This window comes from Vulpes vulpes, chromosome 13 (genome assembly GCF_048418805.1).
Source record: "Vulpes vulpes isolate BD-2025 chromosome 13, VulVul3, whole genome shotgun sequence".
NCBI lineage: Eukaryota > Metazoa > Chordata > Mammalia > Carnivora > Canidae > Vulpes > Vulpes vulpes.
In genome coordinates, this window is record NC_132792.1 from 124,730,179 (window position 1) to 124,750,036 (window position 19,858).

Here is a 19,858-nt window from a genome sequence, read left to right on the forward strand (position 1 = left end):
CTATCTTTTCTATCTCAAGCTTTCTATTTCATTCTCTGGTGAGCTCCCTGAAGACTGGGGTATTTTATTCTTTTTCAAAAACATTTGAAAAAGACATATATATGGCATGTATGTCCTGATTCAGCTCAAAGTTTGATAACAATAATACAGGAACAAATAATAGGAGGCACAAAGGCTACCACAATCTTTTTAACACTGGCATGCAGTAGATATTCCCAGAAAAGGTAGTATCTGAATTGGGTTTTTAGGAATAAATGAGATTTCCCCAGATAGAAAATGTGGGGGGTAGGGTGGAGGGAGGGGAATGGGGAGAAATGTCTGAAAGGGCAAAGAGGGTGTGCATCAGCATCATGATGTGAATTCTGGGGGTGGCTCTGGAGGGGTACAAGGAGGACTGGAGAGGCTTTACCTAGAAGAAGGTAATAAATGCATCAACAGCTCATTACAAACACTTAGGCAACACTTAACAGTGTTACAAACCCATTAGGTTTCTTCTAGGTTAGAGGATAGATAATTTGTCTTTAATTTTTCTGAGTTTATTCAAGTCTTAGCCTTGGTTCCAGATCCCTAGCCAGTTTTTCCCAGACCTCAGGAAGTGCCTGTTCGCATACATTGCTGGAGGAAGCATAATGGATAAAGTCGACTTATTTTGTCCTAAAATGTACCTGGAAGAAAAATTAAGAATAAGCAAGAAATATTTGAAAAAGAACAGGGAACTTTCTCATCTAGTTATCAGTGCACTCACTGACAGTCTCTCTAGAACAGATCCTTGCATGTGTAAGAGTGTGGCATATGATAAAAGTGGTGTTTACTATTAATGATAAAAGATAAACTATTAAAAATGTGTTGACAAAACTCACGCATAAAAATACATTTCACGTATTGAAAAGTTCTAGTAGGTCTAAAGACAATCATAGAGAAGAAAATAAAATAGAGTGAAAAAAATCTTAGATGGGAAAAGATGACCCAAATAAAGCAAAACCTAGAATTTCTACAGGAAAACTACAGATAAAACAAACACTTTCAACTTTTTATTGTGTAAAATTATATGAACACTGAAAGATAAACAAGACATAGGGAAGAAAAGATCTGAATGAGGATATGTCTCATTCTCTACCAAATTCTATTTGGTTCTTGATTTTGGACAACCTGAATTTGGATGGCAAGTTAGGAATGTGTTTATCTGAATCAATTTGATTTTGGATACAGTATTGAGGATATGTATAGAAAGGGATTTCTCAAGACTTTAACAAATCTACTTAATTCCAGAGTTTAGGCAGCAAAAATTCAGACAGCAAGGGATACCATATACAAAAGCTCCTTTAAAAAAAGTAACCCCCACAGACAAGTGAGCAATCACACAGAAGAAATTAGTGGCTAACAAATGCGAACTTACATTCTCACTAGTAAACAGAAAAATACTAATGAAAACAGTAAGCTACCATTCTTTTTTTAATCCATCTGATTTGGAAAATATAAAAAATATTGCTAAATATTGCCGGTGTTGGTAAGGGTGTGAGGAAGCTCCTGCTGAAGTGCGAATTAATAACTGTTAATTAACCATCCTACCTCTTGGGAATCTATTCTACAGAAATACTTGAACATATGCAAAGGCATATTCCGGAATGTTAACAACAGTTGTCTATAATACTGAAAACCTAAAAACAACATAAATATCAGTAATGGAATGGTTAAAAAAATTACAGTAAATCTGTATTATTAACTATCATAAAGATACTAAACGAGTAAGGTAACTCGATACATATGAACATAAGAAAATACCTAAGAGACATAAAGTAAAACACCAAGTCGTGATATGTTACCTGTGGTATGATCACATACTTGCAAAATAAATAAATAGGTCCTTTGTGTATGTTTTGTGCTAAATATGAAAAAATACAACAAAACTACCACTGATTACAGCAAAAGAAAGTTGAAGATACAGATCAAACTGTTAATAGCTTAGAAAAGGGGGTGGAGATATAGCGGAGGAGGAAATGAAGCAATAGAGGGATGCTTTCACTTTTACCTGAAAAATTTGAAAAAAATTATTGAGGTATAATTGACATACAATGTTATATTAGTTTCAGGTGCAGAATACAGCAATTTGATATTTACATACATTGTGAAATGGTCACCATAATAAGTCTAGTTCCCATCTATCACCTTACAACATTAATACTTTTATTGATTATATTCCTCATACAGTATAATACATCCCAATGACTTATTTATTTTATAACTTGAAGTATGTACTTCTTAATTCTCTTCATCCATTTTGCTTTTCCATTCTCAACCTCCTTCCCCTCTGGCAACCATCACTCTAATTTCTGTATCTATGAACCTGGGTTTGGTTTGATTTTTTAAGACTTCACACATAAGATCATGCAGTATTTGTCTTTTGCCTGCCTTATTTCACTTATAATACACTCCAGGTCCATTCATGTTATTGCAAATAGTAAGACTTCATTCTTTTTTATGGCTAATACACACACACACACACACACTCCTCATACGGCTGAGTTATCTATCAATCCATCAAATTTTCTTTAGCTATTCATCCACAGATGGACAGTTGGGTTGTTTCCATTATCTTGGTTATTGCAAATAAATCTGCAATGAACACAAGAATGAATATATCTTTCCGGGGTTAATGTTTTCATTTTCCCCAGATAGGCAACTAATAGTGGAATTTCTTGCTTACAAGGTTGCTTGCTCTCTTTTTAATTTATTGAGGAATCTATATACTGTTTTCCATGGTGGCGGCACTAATTTACATTCCTACCAATAGTGCGGAGGGCTCCCTTTTCTCTACATACTGTTATTTCTTGTCTTTTTGATAAAAGCCATTCTGACAGGTGTAACGTGATATCACATTGTAGTTTTGATTTGTCTTTCCTGATGACGAGTGATACTGAGCCATCTTTTCATGTATCTGCAATGTCTTCTTTGGAAAAACATCTATTCAAATCATCTGCTCGTTTTTTAATCAGATCGTTTTTTGCTCTGAGTCGTGTTAGTTCTTTACAAATATTTTCTCCCATTCAGTGGGTTCCCTTTCATGTTGTTGATGGTTTCCTTTACTGTGCAGAAGCTTTTTAGATTGATGCAGTTCCATCTATTTTTGCTTTTGTTGCCCCTGCCTTTGGAGTCAGATCCAAAATAACACTACTGCAAAGATCAGTATCAAGGAGTATCAGTATCATCTCTCATGTTTTCTTCTAGGAGTTTCATAATTTTAGGTCTTACTCAAGCCTTTAATCTATTTTGTGTTGATTTTGTATATGGTATAAAATAGTGGTCCAGTTTTCCCAACACCATTTGTTAAAGAGACGGTCCTTTCTCTATCTCTAGTCTTGCCTCCTTTGTTGTAAATCAATTGACCAAAATACATGGGCTTATTTCTGTCAGCTATTCTGTTCTAATGGTGTATGTGTCTGTTTTTATGCCAATACCATACTGTTTGATTACTATAGCTTTGTACTGTAGTTTGAAATCAGGGAGCATGTGATACCTCTTGCTTTGTTCTTTCTCAAGATTGGTTTGGCTATTTAGAGTTTTTTGTGGTTCCACACAGATTTTAGAATTTTTCTAGTTCTGTGGACAAGGTCATTGGAATTTTAATATGAATTGCATGGAATCTGTAGATTGCTCTGGGTAGTATGGATATCCTAACATTATTGATTCTTTCCCTTGAGGACAAAGTCTTGCTTCCTATTTCTTCATTTTTTCCCCCCCCACAACATATTATAGCTTTCAGCATTCAGGTCTTTCACCTCTTTGGTTAAATTTATTCCTAGGTATTTTATTCAGTTTGGCGAAATTGTAAATTGGATGTTTTCCTGATTTTTCTGATAGTTTATCAGTGAATAGAAACACAACTGTTTTTTATATATTAATTTTGTATCCTGCAACTGGACTGAATTCCAACAGTTATTTGGTGGAGTTTTCCATAAATGGTATCATGTTGTTCACAAACAGTGACACTTTTGCTTCTTCTTTCCCAGTTTGTATGCCTTTTATTTTTTCTTGCCTAATCGTTATGACTAGGAATGCCAATATAATGTTAAATAAAAATGGTAAGTGAGTGGGGCATCTTGGTTTTGTTCCTGATCTTAGAGAAAAAGAAGGTTGTTGGAGAACAATGTTCATATGGTCTCAAAGTATTGAACCCTACATTTCTCTAAATTCTAAGGAAAAAAGATACCTTGGAAATATGAAAAAAATATGGTGAATATCACCTTATATGGATGATTAAACAGAGTATCATCATCAATAGCTGGATGAACTGATGTTATGTGCCACCCAATGTGATAAAATAGAAAGGCCACAACATTTCCTTTGTTAGTTTTCTTATCACATATGTTTAACAGAATATAACCATAAGAAAAAAAATCAGTAAGTCTGGACTGTGGACTTTCTATAAGAAAAGTAACCTGATGTTTTAAGAAATAGTGACATAAAAGTCAAAAGAAAGGTGGCTATTCTCTAAAGTAGATGGAAAAGATATGACAATTAAATGCAATGAAGGAATCTTGACTGTCTCTTAGGTTAAATCCCCCTCTCCTAAGACATTATCAGGGGAAATATTAATCAATGGAAAATTTCTTGGGTGTGATAATAGTACTGTGGTTAGGTAGAGAATATTTTATTAGGAAATACATGTTGAAGTATCTAGAGATGAAATGCTTTAATGTTTGTGACTTAACTTTCTGTGTGGGTGTGAAGGTGAGTATGTATGTGTAGGAGAGATTATGGGAAAACAAATACGGTTAAAAATTGGTGAATCTAGGCGAAGAGTATACAGACTATACTCTTCTTTCAAGCTTTTTTTTTTTTTTTAAGTCATAAACATTTTCAAAATAAAAAGTTAGGGGGAACTAAGAATGATCTAGTCCTCGCCTCCTTAAAACAGAAGAGATGCTTTTCCAAGTTTCTTGCTTTCCTCCCACTTTCTCTCCCTTTTCAGAGGATGAGATCAGAAACTATCACAAGGTGATCATGTTAGTCTGCATAAAAATTTGGCTAGTCTTTTTCCAGTCAGTGGTTTCCTTGGCAGCCAGCTTCTCTAGGACTTAAACTGCCTTTCCCATTTGAAAAATTCCATTGTTTATACTGTTTGCACCAATAATTTGGTCTGTATACTGCTGATTTCCTTAACAGCAGCACTGGCAGGCTTTTGTTCTGGACGCAGATGGCTCTACTTTAAAGGTGACCTTTTTCTCTTTTTACTATGTGAGCTTCTTTCAAAATACAGAATATTTTCCAAAAAGAGATATATCCAAAATGATTTATCTGCAATAATCAAAAGGTTTTAAACTCTTAGTAAACTCAACATTTATCTCTCTTTAATGTCTAATATCCCTTAACTTTAACAATTTATCTCTTACTTGTCCACCAAATAGCTTTCCAAAAGTGCTTTTATAATAAGTTTCTATAATGGACATTTAAGTGTTTTATTAAGACACAGAAAGGTTTTCATGAAAATAAAAATCCTATGTAGACAGTGACTTTTGGCCAGGATGAGAATGGGAATGCACGGTCACAGTGGGAATCTTTTTTTTTTTTTTTTTTAATGTTATAACTGCAGACAGAATATACTAAATTCCAGTGTTCTTGATACAGATTTTTTAAAAAGATTTTATTTATTTGATAGAGAATGAGAGAGAGAGAGCGAGCGAGCAAGCGTGCACACAAGCAGGCAGAGAAGCAGGCAAAGGAAGAGGGAGAAGCAGCCTCTACATGAGCAGAGCCTTGACGTGGGGCTTGATCCCAGCACCCTGGGGACCCTGGGACCATGACCTGAGCTGAAGGCAGACGCTCAATCAACTGAGCCTCCCAGGTGCCCCCCAGAGTGGGAATCCTGAACTCAGAAATCTTTTATTTCCTGCCCTTTCACAAATGAAAATAATCCCATATGCTTAGAACTCCTTCAAGTTGTGAGTATGTACTTTACTTCATAGAGCCTGAAATTTCCCTGTATTCAAGACCTTACATTCTAATAAAGAAAAGGGTATACTTTGACACGTTTTTTGAGTTGGAAAATCCATAAAATTAGAGAAACTTAAAAATGAGAGAAATGTACTATCCAAAAATTTGGTTGGTCCTTTGGAATTCACTCTAATGAGATATGATCTATATAAGGTTTCTTATGAAGTGCTGATGTACTACAATGAAAAATGAATACTTGATAGCTTTGCAAGTGACAGCATCTGCCTCCACTCGTAGATGCAAAGTTGGACAATCAGGTCAGGTGTTTTTGTTCAAGGTTTTAGGAAGTTCCCAAGTTGTTAGGAAAAGGCTGTCTTAACCAGAGATATTCCTTTGGATAGTATTAAACAGCAGAAGCCTACTCCTCCTAACATCACTTTTCCCCCCAAAGGCTGTCTTAATAATCTGTGCCAGGCAGGAATTAATGGGGATGCTATTTACTCACGTGCATGTGCACAAGTGGAGGAGGGTAGAGGGGTAGGGGAGAGAGAGAGAGAGAGAGAGAGAGGGAGAGAAGCAGACTCCCCACCAAATGCAGAGCCCGACATGCGGCTTGATCCCACGACCCTGAGGATCGTGACCTGAGCTGAAATTAAGAGTCACATGCCTAACTGACTGAGCCACCCAGGTGCCCCTCCACCAAATTTTTAAATAAGAATTAGTACCAATTCTTCACAAACTACTCCAAAAAACAGAAGGGAACATTTTCCAATTCATTTTATGAGGCCAGAATTAACTTGACACCAAAATTAGACAAAGACGTCACAAGAAAACTGTAGATCAACAGCTCTTATGAATACTCCAAAATCCTCAACAAAATACTAGCAAATTGAATCCAGTAACATATAAAGAGGACTGCCTACACACCATACACAGGTGAGATCTATTCCAGGAATGGAAGATGGGTTTAATATTCAAAATATACCATACCAAGAGAAAAAAGGACAAGATCCACAGGATCATCTCATTAAATGCAGAAAAGCAACTGACAAAATCCAACACTCTTTCATGATAAAAACACTCAACAAACTAGGAATAGAAGGAAACTTCCCCAGTCAGAAAAAGGGTGTTTATGAAAACGCACAGCTAACATCATATTTAATGGTGAAAGACAATGCCTTCTTTCCCTTTCAGATCAGGAACAAAGAAATGATGTCTGCTCTTGCCGCTACGAAGATACTGTACTCAAAATTCCAGCCAGGGCAATTAGAGAAGAAAAACAAAAGACAAGAAAAAAAAAAAAAAGAATGAAAAATAAAAGACAGCCAGGTTGGAAAAGAAGTAAAATCATGTCTATTTGCAGATGACATGCTCTTGCATATAGAAAAGTCCACTAAAAAACTATTGAAAGTAATAAGTTCAGCAAGACTGCAGGGTACAAGATTAATACTCAAACATCAATTGCATTTCTGTACACTGGCAATGAACAAGGAGATGAAATTAAGAGAATTCCATTTACAATTACATCAAAAAATAGGGATAAATTTAACAAAAGAATGTAACTCTGAAAATGATAAAACATTCAGAGCAGTATTACCAAAAACAGCCCAAAATGGGAACAATCTGGGGATCCCTGGGTGGCTCAGCGGTTTGGCGCCTGCCTTTGGCCCAGGGCGCGATCCTGGAGTCCCGAGATTGACTCCCGTGTCAGGCTCCCGTCATGGAGCCTGCTTCTCCCTCTGCCTGTGTCTCTGCCTCTCTCTCTCTCTATCATAAATAAATGAATAAATCTTAAAAAAAAAAAAAAGGGAACAATCTAAGTGTCCATCAACTGATGGACAACTGAATGACTGGGTGTGGTAGCTGTACAATGTAATATTATTTCTCAATAAAAAGGAATGGAGTACTGATACATGCAGTGATATGAAGGGACCTTGAAAACATGCATGGCCAGAAAAGACCACCTACTGTATGATTTCATTTACACGAAATGCCCAGAATAGGTAAATTTAAAGAACAGTACAATAGTGGTTACCTATGACTAGGAAGTGTGCAGGGAAATGGAAGTGATTGCTAATGGGATGGGGTTTCTTTTTAGTATGAAGACAAATTTCCTGGTGGTTGAAGAACTCAGTGAATACATTAAAGTCCACTGAATTGTACACCAAGGGTGAAATGTATGGTATATGAATTGTATCTCAAGAAAACTTTAAAAATATGCTATAAATAAAGGATTACTAACTTGTAGCAAACAGAAGGGCCTATCATTTTATAGTTGGCAAACGTAAACACAAACTGTTCTATAAATAACATATATCCCCCAATGATAAATTTTCTTTTAAATACAATACACACTTAGTTCTTTTTGGGGAAAAAAAAGGCATTTTAGGAAAGTTTTCCCTCTGTTAGCAAAATGAAAACCAAGAAAATCATGAAGAAAAAAGTTTCCATTTCTCTGTTCTAACAAATGGTCCAACATAAACTTCACTATGAGTGAAAGAAATATGCAGATTATGAATATGGGACTTTTGACAAAAAGTCAAAACTGTTTAACAACAGTTAAAAATATACTATTGACCTTTAAACATTTTCTAATAATACAAAACACGGTCCAATTGGTTCTTGAACTCTCACCCCCAATCAAAAACCTTTAAATATGTTACTTCTCAAATTACAGACTGCATTCCTAATTCCAGACAGCTGCCTTCAAAAACATGTAGAAAGCAGGCTATAAACAAATAACACATCAAAAACAGAAAAAAAAAAAAACAAAAACAAAAACCCAACTCTAAATAGATGTATTCTGGTCAGCTACCAGAATGAACATATGAACAGCAGCACATTGCTGCCAAAATTTTTAGAATTTACATTATGAAGTAGAGTCAATGTTTTTCTTTGCTGTGATTATTTTTTATTTTTTTTCCTGAATGAATTCAGAAGAAAAGAGGGTAAAGCCTTCCAGGGAGAACTGGTCATAGAGAGAGATGCCCTCCAAATGTTTCTGCTCCCATTCGGGCTTCCTTGCTCTATTATTAGAGCACATGCCTGAAAGGCTCGATCTGGAAAAACTGGCCAAGCTGCTGGTTGAAGCCAGGCGTTAAATTCAAGGTCAGCGTGCCTTGGCGAGTCCTTCAGTTTCAAAGTCCTGCCAAGGCAGTGCAGGCAATGTGGATGGTGCCTATTTTAAGTGGGGATTCTATAAGATAACTCTAAACAAAACCAAAAACTATGACAACTGAGCCTTTTACTGAATGACTTCAGATGTCAAACTTCCCTTATAGCAATTTAACAGTTTTCCTCTCGTGGTTCAAGATGTTTCAAATTAATGGTGGTTTCTAGGTGCTTCTCCAATATGGTTTCCATCCTTTGTCTTTACTTTAAAAAAGTATTTACTACCGTCAACACATTTCACATGGCGTCTCTGGAGTGAAAATCTCCCTACAAGGCTCAACAGAGCTTCTCAAACCTATGTGGAAATTCCTGCTTTTGTAGAACACCATAAAACACTGACATTCTTGAAAAGAAAAAAATATAAATACACCACATGAAATCCCAGCCAAGAACACACATGCATGAAAAACAAACAAACAAAACAAGCTGCTCAATGAGATATGATTGGATGTTAGCAAGGCTTCCTGTGAATTTTTGCTGGATCCGCCTTCACTGCCTTTATTGACTAAATAGTAGCAGATGCCAAAGTTTACAGTTAGTTACATACTTGGGAACAATGGATAATGCAGGTCAGTTTTGTGCCCAAGCCTTTCACATGACCTGGAAAAGTTCCCTTCCATTCCCAAAGGTTGGTCTGAGTGCAGGAGTACGACTAGCATTCGGAGGACTAGTTTGAGAACCGCTGCTCCCAGAGTTCTAGAGCATGACACCGGCCCCAGCTATCAGGGGCCACGCCATGTGAGAGAGGACACAAAGCCTCAGGGGTGGGTCCCCTACAGGTGCTCAGATAACCGGGTTTACCGAGTGCTGAGAAATGGATTCCCTCAGCAGAGTGTGTGGAGAAATCAGATGTTTTCATTTGAAAGTTAATCCACTGCCTGATACTTCTCAAGCCCTTTCTAACATACCAAAGGAAAAGAGTAAACCTGCCAGACGCTACCACAAAATAGTATCTCTCAGACCACGACACAACAGCAGAGTCACCACAACACCGCCACATCAACCACCTGCCTAAATCATCTAGATTGAGGATATTATTCGGTCCGCTTAATCTAAGGCTCTCTTTTTCCCTCCAGGTCTAACGGGAAAGCCCACAGACAGTGTTCCTCCAACCAGGTAAGACCGCAAGGACGTGGCTTCTATCACATTCGACTTTCCTTCAGAGATGACCACCCAGATGAGAAAAGGTTGATCCAAGCATAACAACCCACCTGAGTAGAAGCATCTGAACTACAGTGGAAAAGACAGCGGGCTGGTGTCAGGAGACTGGAGTTCTTTGCCTTGGTTTCTTCCTCTACGTACAGATAACCTGTTTAAGGTACCTAATGGGTTTCAAAAAGCGTCTGATTCCAATTCACAGTCTGGAGCCAGAATGCTTTGCTTCAGATTCTGGCTAAATTCATGATTTGCCAGCTTTCTGCCTGGGGAAAGATGCTCTCTTCTCTGTCCGTTATTTATAAAATGGAGATAATAAACAGCATCCACCATAGGGGACTATTGTAAGAATTAAATGAATATGTATAAAGACTTAGGTGACTGCCTGACCCATGGTAAACCGTAGGAGTTGGCAGTAGCAGACACAGACCTCTACTGACCATGTGATCCTTCTCTAATACTTTTGTTTTACGTATTGGGAAAGGCTTGTAGGCACTTGTAAATAAGCTGATTAGTTTTAGCTATCTGTTAATTCTCAGAACTTTCAAGAATCTTTGGGAGTTGATGTCAAATTATCAAGAGCAGTGACTCATTAAACTGAATGGCAAACAATGGCAGAATTAATTGGATTCTACTTTAAGACTCTCACAAGCAATTATTTATATTCTTGAGCAGCACAGATTTGCTAAAAGGTCTCTGTAAGTAAGGCAGTGGTTTCACAGGATGCTACTACCACACTTATGAAGGACCAGAGAAGAAGCTGAAGAGCTCGCTCTGGCAGGAGGACTTGAACACCTCACACTTCCTAAGCAAACAGATGAAAGCCAAGGAAGGGCCCCCTAACCTACGCTTACCTCTTCTGATGCCCACCCTTGTGGCTCCAGCTTACAAGCTTTTCAAAGCATTTTCAATATAAATATAATAAAAGGTAAAAGGAAACACTTCATAGAAAAATTATCATCTTAAAACATGTGGGAAGGCAACAAATACATTAAATAACTACAATTACTTCTGAGCTCGATCTTGCCTTAATACAAAAAACTGGCCTGAGTATTTTCCATCTGTTATTTTAAAGCAATATTTACAGAAGTGACTTCACTGTGGCATTTTATAGTCATATATTAAAATGTTACATTATTCTTCTGATAGGGAACTTTCATTCAGCTTCATTTCAGTCAGTAATTTGCCTTATCAACTTAATAAAAATTTTATGTTTCCTGTTTGAAAGCAGCAATGACAATAAATGCAATTGCCCTAGTCTGGAACTTAAAATATTTGCTATAACCACTTAAGTCCTGGGCCTGACTTCCTTAAAAGTTTCCCCAAAAAACCTAGAACCAGTGTTCATAAAGATTAAAGCATGTATTCTACTTACCTCCCATAAAAAGGTGCTTAAAAAAAAGAGAAGGCATTTCAATTACTGAGTTAAACATGAAAAATAAACTGAGTAGTGGAGGCTGTGGGGTAATTCGTATAGTGCCGACTATGTGGAAAACTGTCCTCGGTATCCAGACTGTTGAACTAGCTCAGGAGGTCTTTTTGCTTACTACTGGGTGGAGTCCCAGCAAATACTATTTAATAGTAAACTGTATTAAAATGCTATCTGTAGAGCCTCAGCATCGGGCTAAGTGTAAAGCAGAGTCGATAAAAACTCACTGAACGAGCTGAGATAGCCTAGTATCTTTTCCAGATGAAACCATAAGCATCCGGGGCTATCTGTTAATTTGTGTTATGTTGTAAGAAAGATGGCACCACATATAGATCTTATTCCATTACTATTTCTAAGAAAACGTCCAATCTTTTCATTGCCAGAGAATATTATCTAAAATAAGCACATCACTCACTTTCTAGGTCTTAGGGGGAAAAAAACTTTATATAACAAAAACATTTTCATTACACCATTATCTATAAATTGTTGATAACGTTGGGTAGTAAGCCTTGATCTCAGGAAGTAATTTCTCCTGATTACAAAAGATTTGCCACTATCTTTTTAGTTAATAGTATTCAAGTTCTGTAAATGTTCTGTCAAGTTTATTCTCCTTTTGAGACAATGTAACCAAGCGTACACACTAAAGCTAGGGCAGGGCACTATACTACAGTTAGGGTAGTGGTACTGCTAGTTTCCTGGGACAGTCCCAGTTTACATTTGTCTCACACAACTGTTCTGCCTGCACCCTCTTCTATTCTCAAGTTCCAGTTTTGATGATGAATTTTAAAGTTAGCCCAAGGCTGATCTAAAGACTGTGCTTTCCACACTTAAAAGCTCCTGGACTCTCGAGTGTGAGTACATAAAACTACAAATTTACAGGATAACTTAAAACCAAGGAAAACACTATGGATTTCATATGAAGCTAGTATTCTCTTCCAATTTTCAAAAACAAATTACTGTGCTTCTCAAAGGACCTAGTTTTAGGACCCACCACAAGCCAGGCACAGGATCACTGTGGACTGTTAAGATATTTAAAGGAGAAATAGATTTTTAAAAGTCAAATCACCGGTGAACCAAATGCCCCTTGAATATTTTTAAGACTAAACTATTTTATAGAAACTACAGTTTGGTTCTGCTAGTGATGAGAAATTGATGGGCTGGGTACTTGATCCTGATCCCACAGCTGACCAGAAAACCAAGTTCTCAGCAAATCTTCCTTACCTGGTGCTTGCTTTGGTTGTGCCTATGGCTGGTGTCAGATATTTTAGTAAGATCTTAAAACGTCTTGTATGGCCTCCCTGTACTTGACTGTGCCCCTGGATTAGGCTCTAAACTGAACGAGGCCTGAGACTGAGCCTTCTTGAATTCTGGATCTCCATGCTGCCTAGGGCATTGTATTATACTAGCAGACCACTCAAATGCTTGATGAATTGCAATGCAGCAAGGAGTCTGTAATGCCTTTTCCTTTACCTTGTTTTTAACTGTGGCCTATGGAAAAGAGCATCTCCATTCTTTTACTCACTCAAACAATATTTATTGAATGCCTACTATGTGCCAAGCGGTAGCAACGTAAAGCAAACATGATGAAATTCTTTTTCTCATGAAGCTTGCATTCTTGAGAGGTATCTTTTAAACTGTAGGCTGCAACCCATTAGAGGACCCCAAAATCATTTCAAAGGGTTACACCAGCATTATTTTAAATGAATGAAATATAATGAAATAGAAGTTATTGGAGGACATGACCCAGAGCAAGGTGTTTCCTGAATATTTGGTTTCTGTTACATGTGTGTATAACGGTATGATGTAAAATGTATTTCTTGGTCCAGGATAAATTGAGAACCACTGTTCTGGGAAAGTCCTCTAAATTGCACCTCAGTTTAAATCTTATATAAAATGGTTACTTACAGCAAAACTATAAATAAAGCAAGTTAGACAACTCTGATTCAATAAAGTTTGGGCACTTTGATTCAATAAAGTGTCAGGAACTGCTAGGCGCTGGGGACACGAGGATGATTAACTCACAGACTGTGTCCATAAGGAACTCATTAAGAATGTAAACAATCAATCACAAGGTAGTGTTTAAACAGAAATATGTGCAGATACAGTAAATGAAAAGCTCATTTTTTGAATGTTACTCTACAACGTACTTCCACTTACTCTGTCTTTCACAGTGACAACAGTACGTAAAATATGTAAATCACTTTAGGGACGTTCTGGCAAGTAATTTGCCCATGGACACAAGACAAGCGGCTGAACTGCCAGCAGAGCCCAGGTTTCACAGCCCCCACTATGGTTTGCTGTCACACAGCTCCACCTCCGGTAGATACCTTTAGCTGGAGGCTTGCTTTTTTTTTTTTTACATGCTCTTGAAGCAACCTGAATGACTTCAGAGTAAGATGGAGATCATGACTATTAATTCATCATTTTTCCTGAAGTGTGACGTTATAGTGATTACTCGTGCACCACTACAGGTAAACAGAAATAGTCATCACCCAGTCTTTGCCTAAATTCCATACCATGTGCCCACCTGGTCACTAATTTAGCAACGTGGAGACCTCCTATTCTGGGAACTAATCTTCACATTTGAAAGGAGACAGGAAATCTAGGAGATACAGTCCTTTTGGGAAACGAGAATTACAACTGTACTCCCAGCAGATAATTCTTTTTATACTGTTTGGTAGCAAATGAGAATACACGCAACAGATTACATTCAGAGCTGGTGGAAACAACTAATGTGCAAAATTCTTTATCTGGTGGTTCCTTTAACTTATCGCTGGACAATGAGCTAGAAATTATAACCATGGTATGGTATACAGACCAGTCTCAGGCCAAGTTGTTTTTTTTTTCCCCCACGATTTCCATAAGTGTTTCAAAACCATGGTATGGTATACAGACCAGTCTCAGGCCAAGTTGTTTTTTTTCCCCCCACGATTTCCATAAATGTTTCAAGACTGAGAAATTAGTTCCATTAAGTTTGTCTGGTTGAAAGGCTAAAGACCAGCTGTCAACACCAACACACAAGGTGGGGGTGGGGTGGGGACAAAAGGCTGATATAATTAACACCAGTGTTATGCATATACTACGGTAGAGATCTTACAGCAAATGTCAAACATACAACAGCCTGCTTTTAATGCCTTGGTTTGGGCGGCACTTTGTTCTCTACAGGGTAACTCTCCCTTAGATACAGTGAGGAAACTCCACAGATTCGGTTACTAGGTGTTGTAACTGCAAAGGATACAGATGGGGAGCCCATTCAGCTTCTATAATCCTGCAAACAACAACACTGGCACATAGCTAACACTTTCTAGGGCTTATCATGTGTCAGGTCCCATTCTATGCATTTCACATAAATTGTCTCAAGATTCTTATAACCCCATGAACTGGATACACTATGCTTTCCATTTTAGCAGGGAACCCTCTGTTTAGCAAGCCACTTTCCCAGGTCACACAGTTAAAAAGCAGGAGGTGGGATGCAAATCCATGTAGTCTGACTGATTCCAGACTATACATAGAGACAAAGAACTGCATACCCTACTTTTTATAACAGATTCCAGACGGCAGATGGCAGGCCTGACCAGGGAGGAGGTCATGTCCAGCTTCTGGCTGACTCTCCTGTCACATTGGACACCCTTGTTCTGAACCTGTGCAGGTGTTTGTGGCTCTAACATGCCACCTTACAGGTTGGGGGGGTCCGTCGGGACAGCAGAGAAGCTGGCCCCTTGAGGCGAGCAGCAGCCTTGAACAGGAGGGAGGACACAGTGGAGAAAGGGACTGTTTCAGCATGACAAGCCCTAGGGGAACTTCAAGTGAGCCTAACAAACTTTTAAAAAGTAATTAAAGGGATGCCTGGGTGGCTCAGTGGTTGAGCATCTGCCTTTGGCTCAGGTTGTGATCCTGGGTCCTGGGATCGAGTTCTGCATGGCTCCCCGCAGGGAGCCTGCTTCTCCCTCTGCCTCTCTGTGTCTCTCATGAATAAATAAAATCTTAAAAGTTCTGGGAATAAAGGGTATGACCCTGTCTCTGCCCTCAAGCTCACTGCAGAGTGAGGAACTTAGATATGCTGCTGAATTACTGCTGGATACCCAGATAAAACAGCCACTGGAATGAATGAATGGGCCTCAAATACCACAGTTCTTGCTTCCTTCCTTGTTAGTCTTTTGAAACCAACACATTTCTAAAGAAAGTTGATTAAAAAGACACAGACTTCTGGTTTGAGAGCATGGTGCATTATGGTGGATGGCCAGTGAAGATAGTATCTAAAGAACTCTATTTAATTGTCCTCAGTTTGAAAGGATGAGGATGGGAAAATATCACAGCATATTCGTATACCAACTGGGACGACAGCAGAAGGGGAAAGCCTGACTAGGCAGAAGAGAGCGGTGAGAAGTCCTTGCGCTGGACTGTGGAGCTCCAGCAGAGTGGAAGGTCTGACCTCAGCTACGGTCACAGGTGACTTCCAGTCCAGGTACAGGAGGCACGGTGGACCACACCACTGCCCTTTTTTCTTTTTCCAAAGTGAAATAAGCAGTGAGGTCATCAGCAGAGAGTGGGAAATACTGTCCTTGTCTTGGAGAATGGGAAAGTCAGTTGACCAGAGAAATGAGGAAGCACTGCCAGACAACACGTAGGGCCCCCTGGGGTTCTGTGGTCAGGATTTTAATGTGAGATCAGTCAGGATGGTTGTGGGCTTTTCTCTAGTGGCACTCGGCTACTGAATGTAGGTGGAGCGTTCAATCTAACTAGGGTTGTGGGACAAGTACGCCAGAGGGAATGACTACAATGGTAGACTACAGAATGGAACTCAAAGGGTGTAGTAGGGGAGGGATTATTTTAAGGCACCGGCTCACAGGACTGTGGGGGTGGAAAGCGTAACGTTTGCAGGGCAAGCCGGTGGGCTGGAGACCCAGGAGGAGTTGATGTGGCAGCTCCTCTGGAAGCTGAATCCCTTCCTCCTTAGGGAACCCCAGTATTTCCTCTTAAGGCCTTCAACTGATGGGAAAAGGCCCACCCACATTATGGAGGATAATCTGCTTTACTCAAAGTCTACTGATTTAAGAGACTTTTAACCAGAGAACAAACTGAGGATTGCTGGAGGGGAGGTGGGGAATGGGCTAATAAACAGGGCGATAGGGATTAAGGAGCCCATTTGTTGTGATAAGCACTGGGTTTTATATGTAAGGGAGGAAGCACTAAATTCCAGTCTTGAAATCAACATTACACTACATGTTAATTAGAATTTAAATAAAAACTTAAAAAAAAAGGTTAATCACATCTGAAAAATGCCTTCACAGCAACATCTAATGTTTGACTAAAACCTGGGTACTAGCTTGGCCTAATCAAATCGACACATAAAATTAACCATCACAGAAATAGTCACTGATGTAGGGGAAACTTTTTTTTTTTGCCATTGCCCATTCATGAGTTCCAGAAAGCACAGAGTGGAAGTTAGTTTGGGGTGGAGTGGGGGTGAGATTAGGACAGATTAATAGAGAAACAGCACTTTCCAGGGATGGGAGGAGGAGAAATATAATGTGGTGGCTAAGGGCACAGACTTTAGTATCAGAGCTCATGGTTCAAGACTGTGCTCTATCCCTTTTGGCGTGATTCTGAGCAGATTTTTCAGCTAAGCTTGTGTTATCTTCCAAAGGGATAATACGAGGCAAAGGCTTGCATGTCACAATCATTCAAAAAAGTTATTCTTATATTATGGGGAGACTTGATATTCTACGTCTGTCAATTCTCCCCCAAAATTATTCATAAATTTAATGTCATTGCACTTAAAATTTCAGTGAGTTTTTTTGACGAACTGATTCTAAATTTTATTTGAAAAATTAATGTGTGAGAAACATAAAATTCCATTAGAGTACTTCCATCATCAGTATCAAAACTTGCTGGGATGTTGCAATTAATAGTAATGGTATTGGCGCAAGAAGAGGCAGCTAAATACATACCTAGCCTAGAACGTTAAGACTTCTAGATCCATGACAACTTAGTATAGGATGAATGTGGCATGTGCCTCCAATTAGCACGGGGAACCATGGATCATTCCATCAAATACTGTTGGGATAACTGGCTTTCCATTTGGGAATAAACGGAGATTATTTCTATAATTTCAGGCCAGGGAAAGCCTTTCCAGGCCTGATAGAAACTGGAAAGGTCTAAAACTGTTATTTTAGAAATTAAATTTTTTTTTTTTTTTTTTTTTTAGAAATTAAAAATTTCTGTAAGGCAAAAGACACTAACAACATAACAAACGTAACAGGGGACTTATTTATGGTCATTTCATGATTTTTATATTTGGTCCTACTTATCTTCATTCCACATTTTTCTTTTTCTCTCTTACATGGTATGAACTGTTTTCTCTGCTGTTTCCCCTTTAGATCCAACTTTAGACCAACATGACAAAAACTTTACACATACCAACCCAAACCAACTGCATCTGCTGACTTACCTCCTCCCTCTCACCCAAGATTTGGTTAATAAAATCTGAGACTTATTTTTTTTTCCTAAAGATTTTATTTATTTATTCATGAGAGACACACAGAGACAGAGAGAGACAGAAACACAGGCAGAGGGAGAAGCAGGCTCCACGCAGGGAGCCCGATGCGAGACTGATGCGAGACTCGATCCTGGGATTCCAGGATCACACCTTGAGCCAAAGGCACGGTGCTAAACCGCTGAGCCACCCAGGGATCCCCTGAGACTTAATCTCAACATCATGTTCATTCTCTTTGAGTTATTCTGGACACTGGCATTGGAACCATATACATAATAGGAGGCAGCTTTGTTAAATGAGAATTGGACTTCATGGCTTTTTCTTTTACATTGTCATCACCCCATTGTTAAGGTCTGAGTCATTTCCTAGCTCCCCAAAGGTGCCTGATACTACCTACGTCCTTTTGCATGAGTGACAACTTGAGAAGCCATAGCATTCAGACAGAAATGTTTTCCCTTTCAACACTCTGTAGATAATGCTCCATATTATTTAGGCTTTGGTGTCATAGTAAAAGAAGTCTGAAGTTAGCTTTACTTTGTCCCTTCCAGTAACTTTTTTGCCTGTATTTGTAGGACGTTTTACTTTATCCTTAACATTTAAAAGTTAAACCAGGCTTACTGTTCTCCTTTTTAAAAAAACTTTTAAAATTCAGGGCACCTGGGTGGCTCAGTCGGTTGGGTCACGATCCCGGGGTTCCTGGATGGGGCCCCTAATCAGGCTCCCTGCTCAGTGGGGAGTGTGTTTCTCCCTTTCCCTCTGGCTCATGCTCCCCCATCCCCGCCCTGTCCCTGGCAAATAAATAGATAAAATCCTTAAAAAAAATTTTTTTTTAAAAATTCAATTTAGTTAACATATAGTGTATTATTAGCTTCAGGGGTAGAAATTTAGTGATTTATCAGTTGCATATAATACCCAGTGCTCATCCCATCAAATGCCCTCCTTAATGCCCGTCACCCAGTAACTCTACCCCTCACCCCCTCTCCTCTCTAGCAATCCTTGGTTTCCCATAGTTAAGGGTCCCTTATGGTCTGTCTCCCTCTCTATTTTATCTTCCCTTCCCCTATGTTCATCTGTTTTGTTTCTTAGGTTCCATAAATGTTCCTAACTTTTAACAAATTCTGCCTAGCACTTAATCATTTTGGAGATTGATGTTGTTGACCTTTCTACTCAAAGAGTTCTCAGAGATTTTCTAAATCTTGTTTTCTCCTTAGTTTTCAATCTCCTGTTGTAGTTTTCAATTAGGCAATGTTGCTCTTCAGCTTTGTGGAAACTATCCTAATCTCAGACTGTTCTTTCTTTGGTATTGCCTGCTTCATTTTCAGTGATCCTCATGAACCTCTCTGAGAACATCAATCAGAAATTCCCCTAAAAATCTCTGTTTCTTGCTATACATTTACTTAGGAGGCATGTGGCCTGATTTATCCTTGTACTTGCGTACCCTCTGCCTGGGACATTCTCTCCTACAGAACCACATTGGTGTACCCCATCCCCTTTCAGGAACACCTTCCTGGTGAGGCCCTTCTTGACCACCCTATTCCAAACTGTAGTAGAAACTGCCATCCTGACCTACACTCTCCCCTGTTTTGTTTTCCTGTTTAGCCCTACTGCCCACTTAATATACCATGTTATTTTTTACTCCTGTCTGGTATTTTTGCTACATGCATCTTGGCCATAGA

The 19,858-nt window shown here is 38.7% G+C and overlaps 1 protein-coding gene across 3 annotated transcripts in view; it reads right to left on the reverse strand.

Moving 5' to 3' along the window:
• The window catches only part of DESI2 (desumoylating isopeptidase 2), a 49,574-nt gene that overhangs the window by 16,067 nt on the left and 13,649 nt on the right, over positions 1-19,858 (reverse strand). The gene's annotated exons all lie outside the window — the stretch shown is intronic.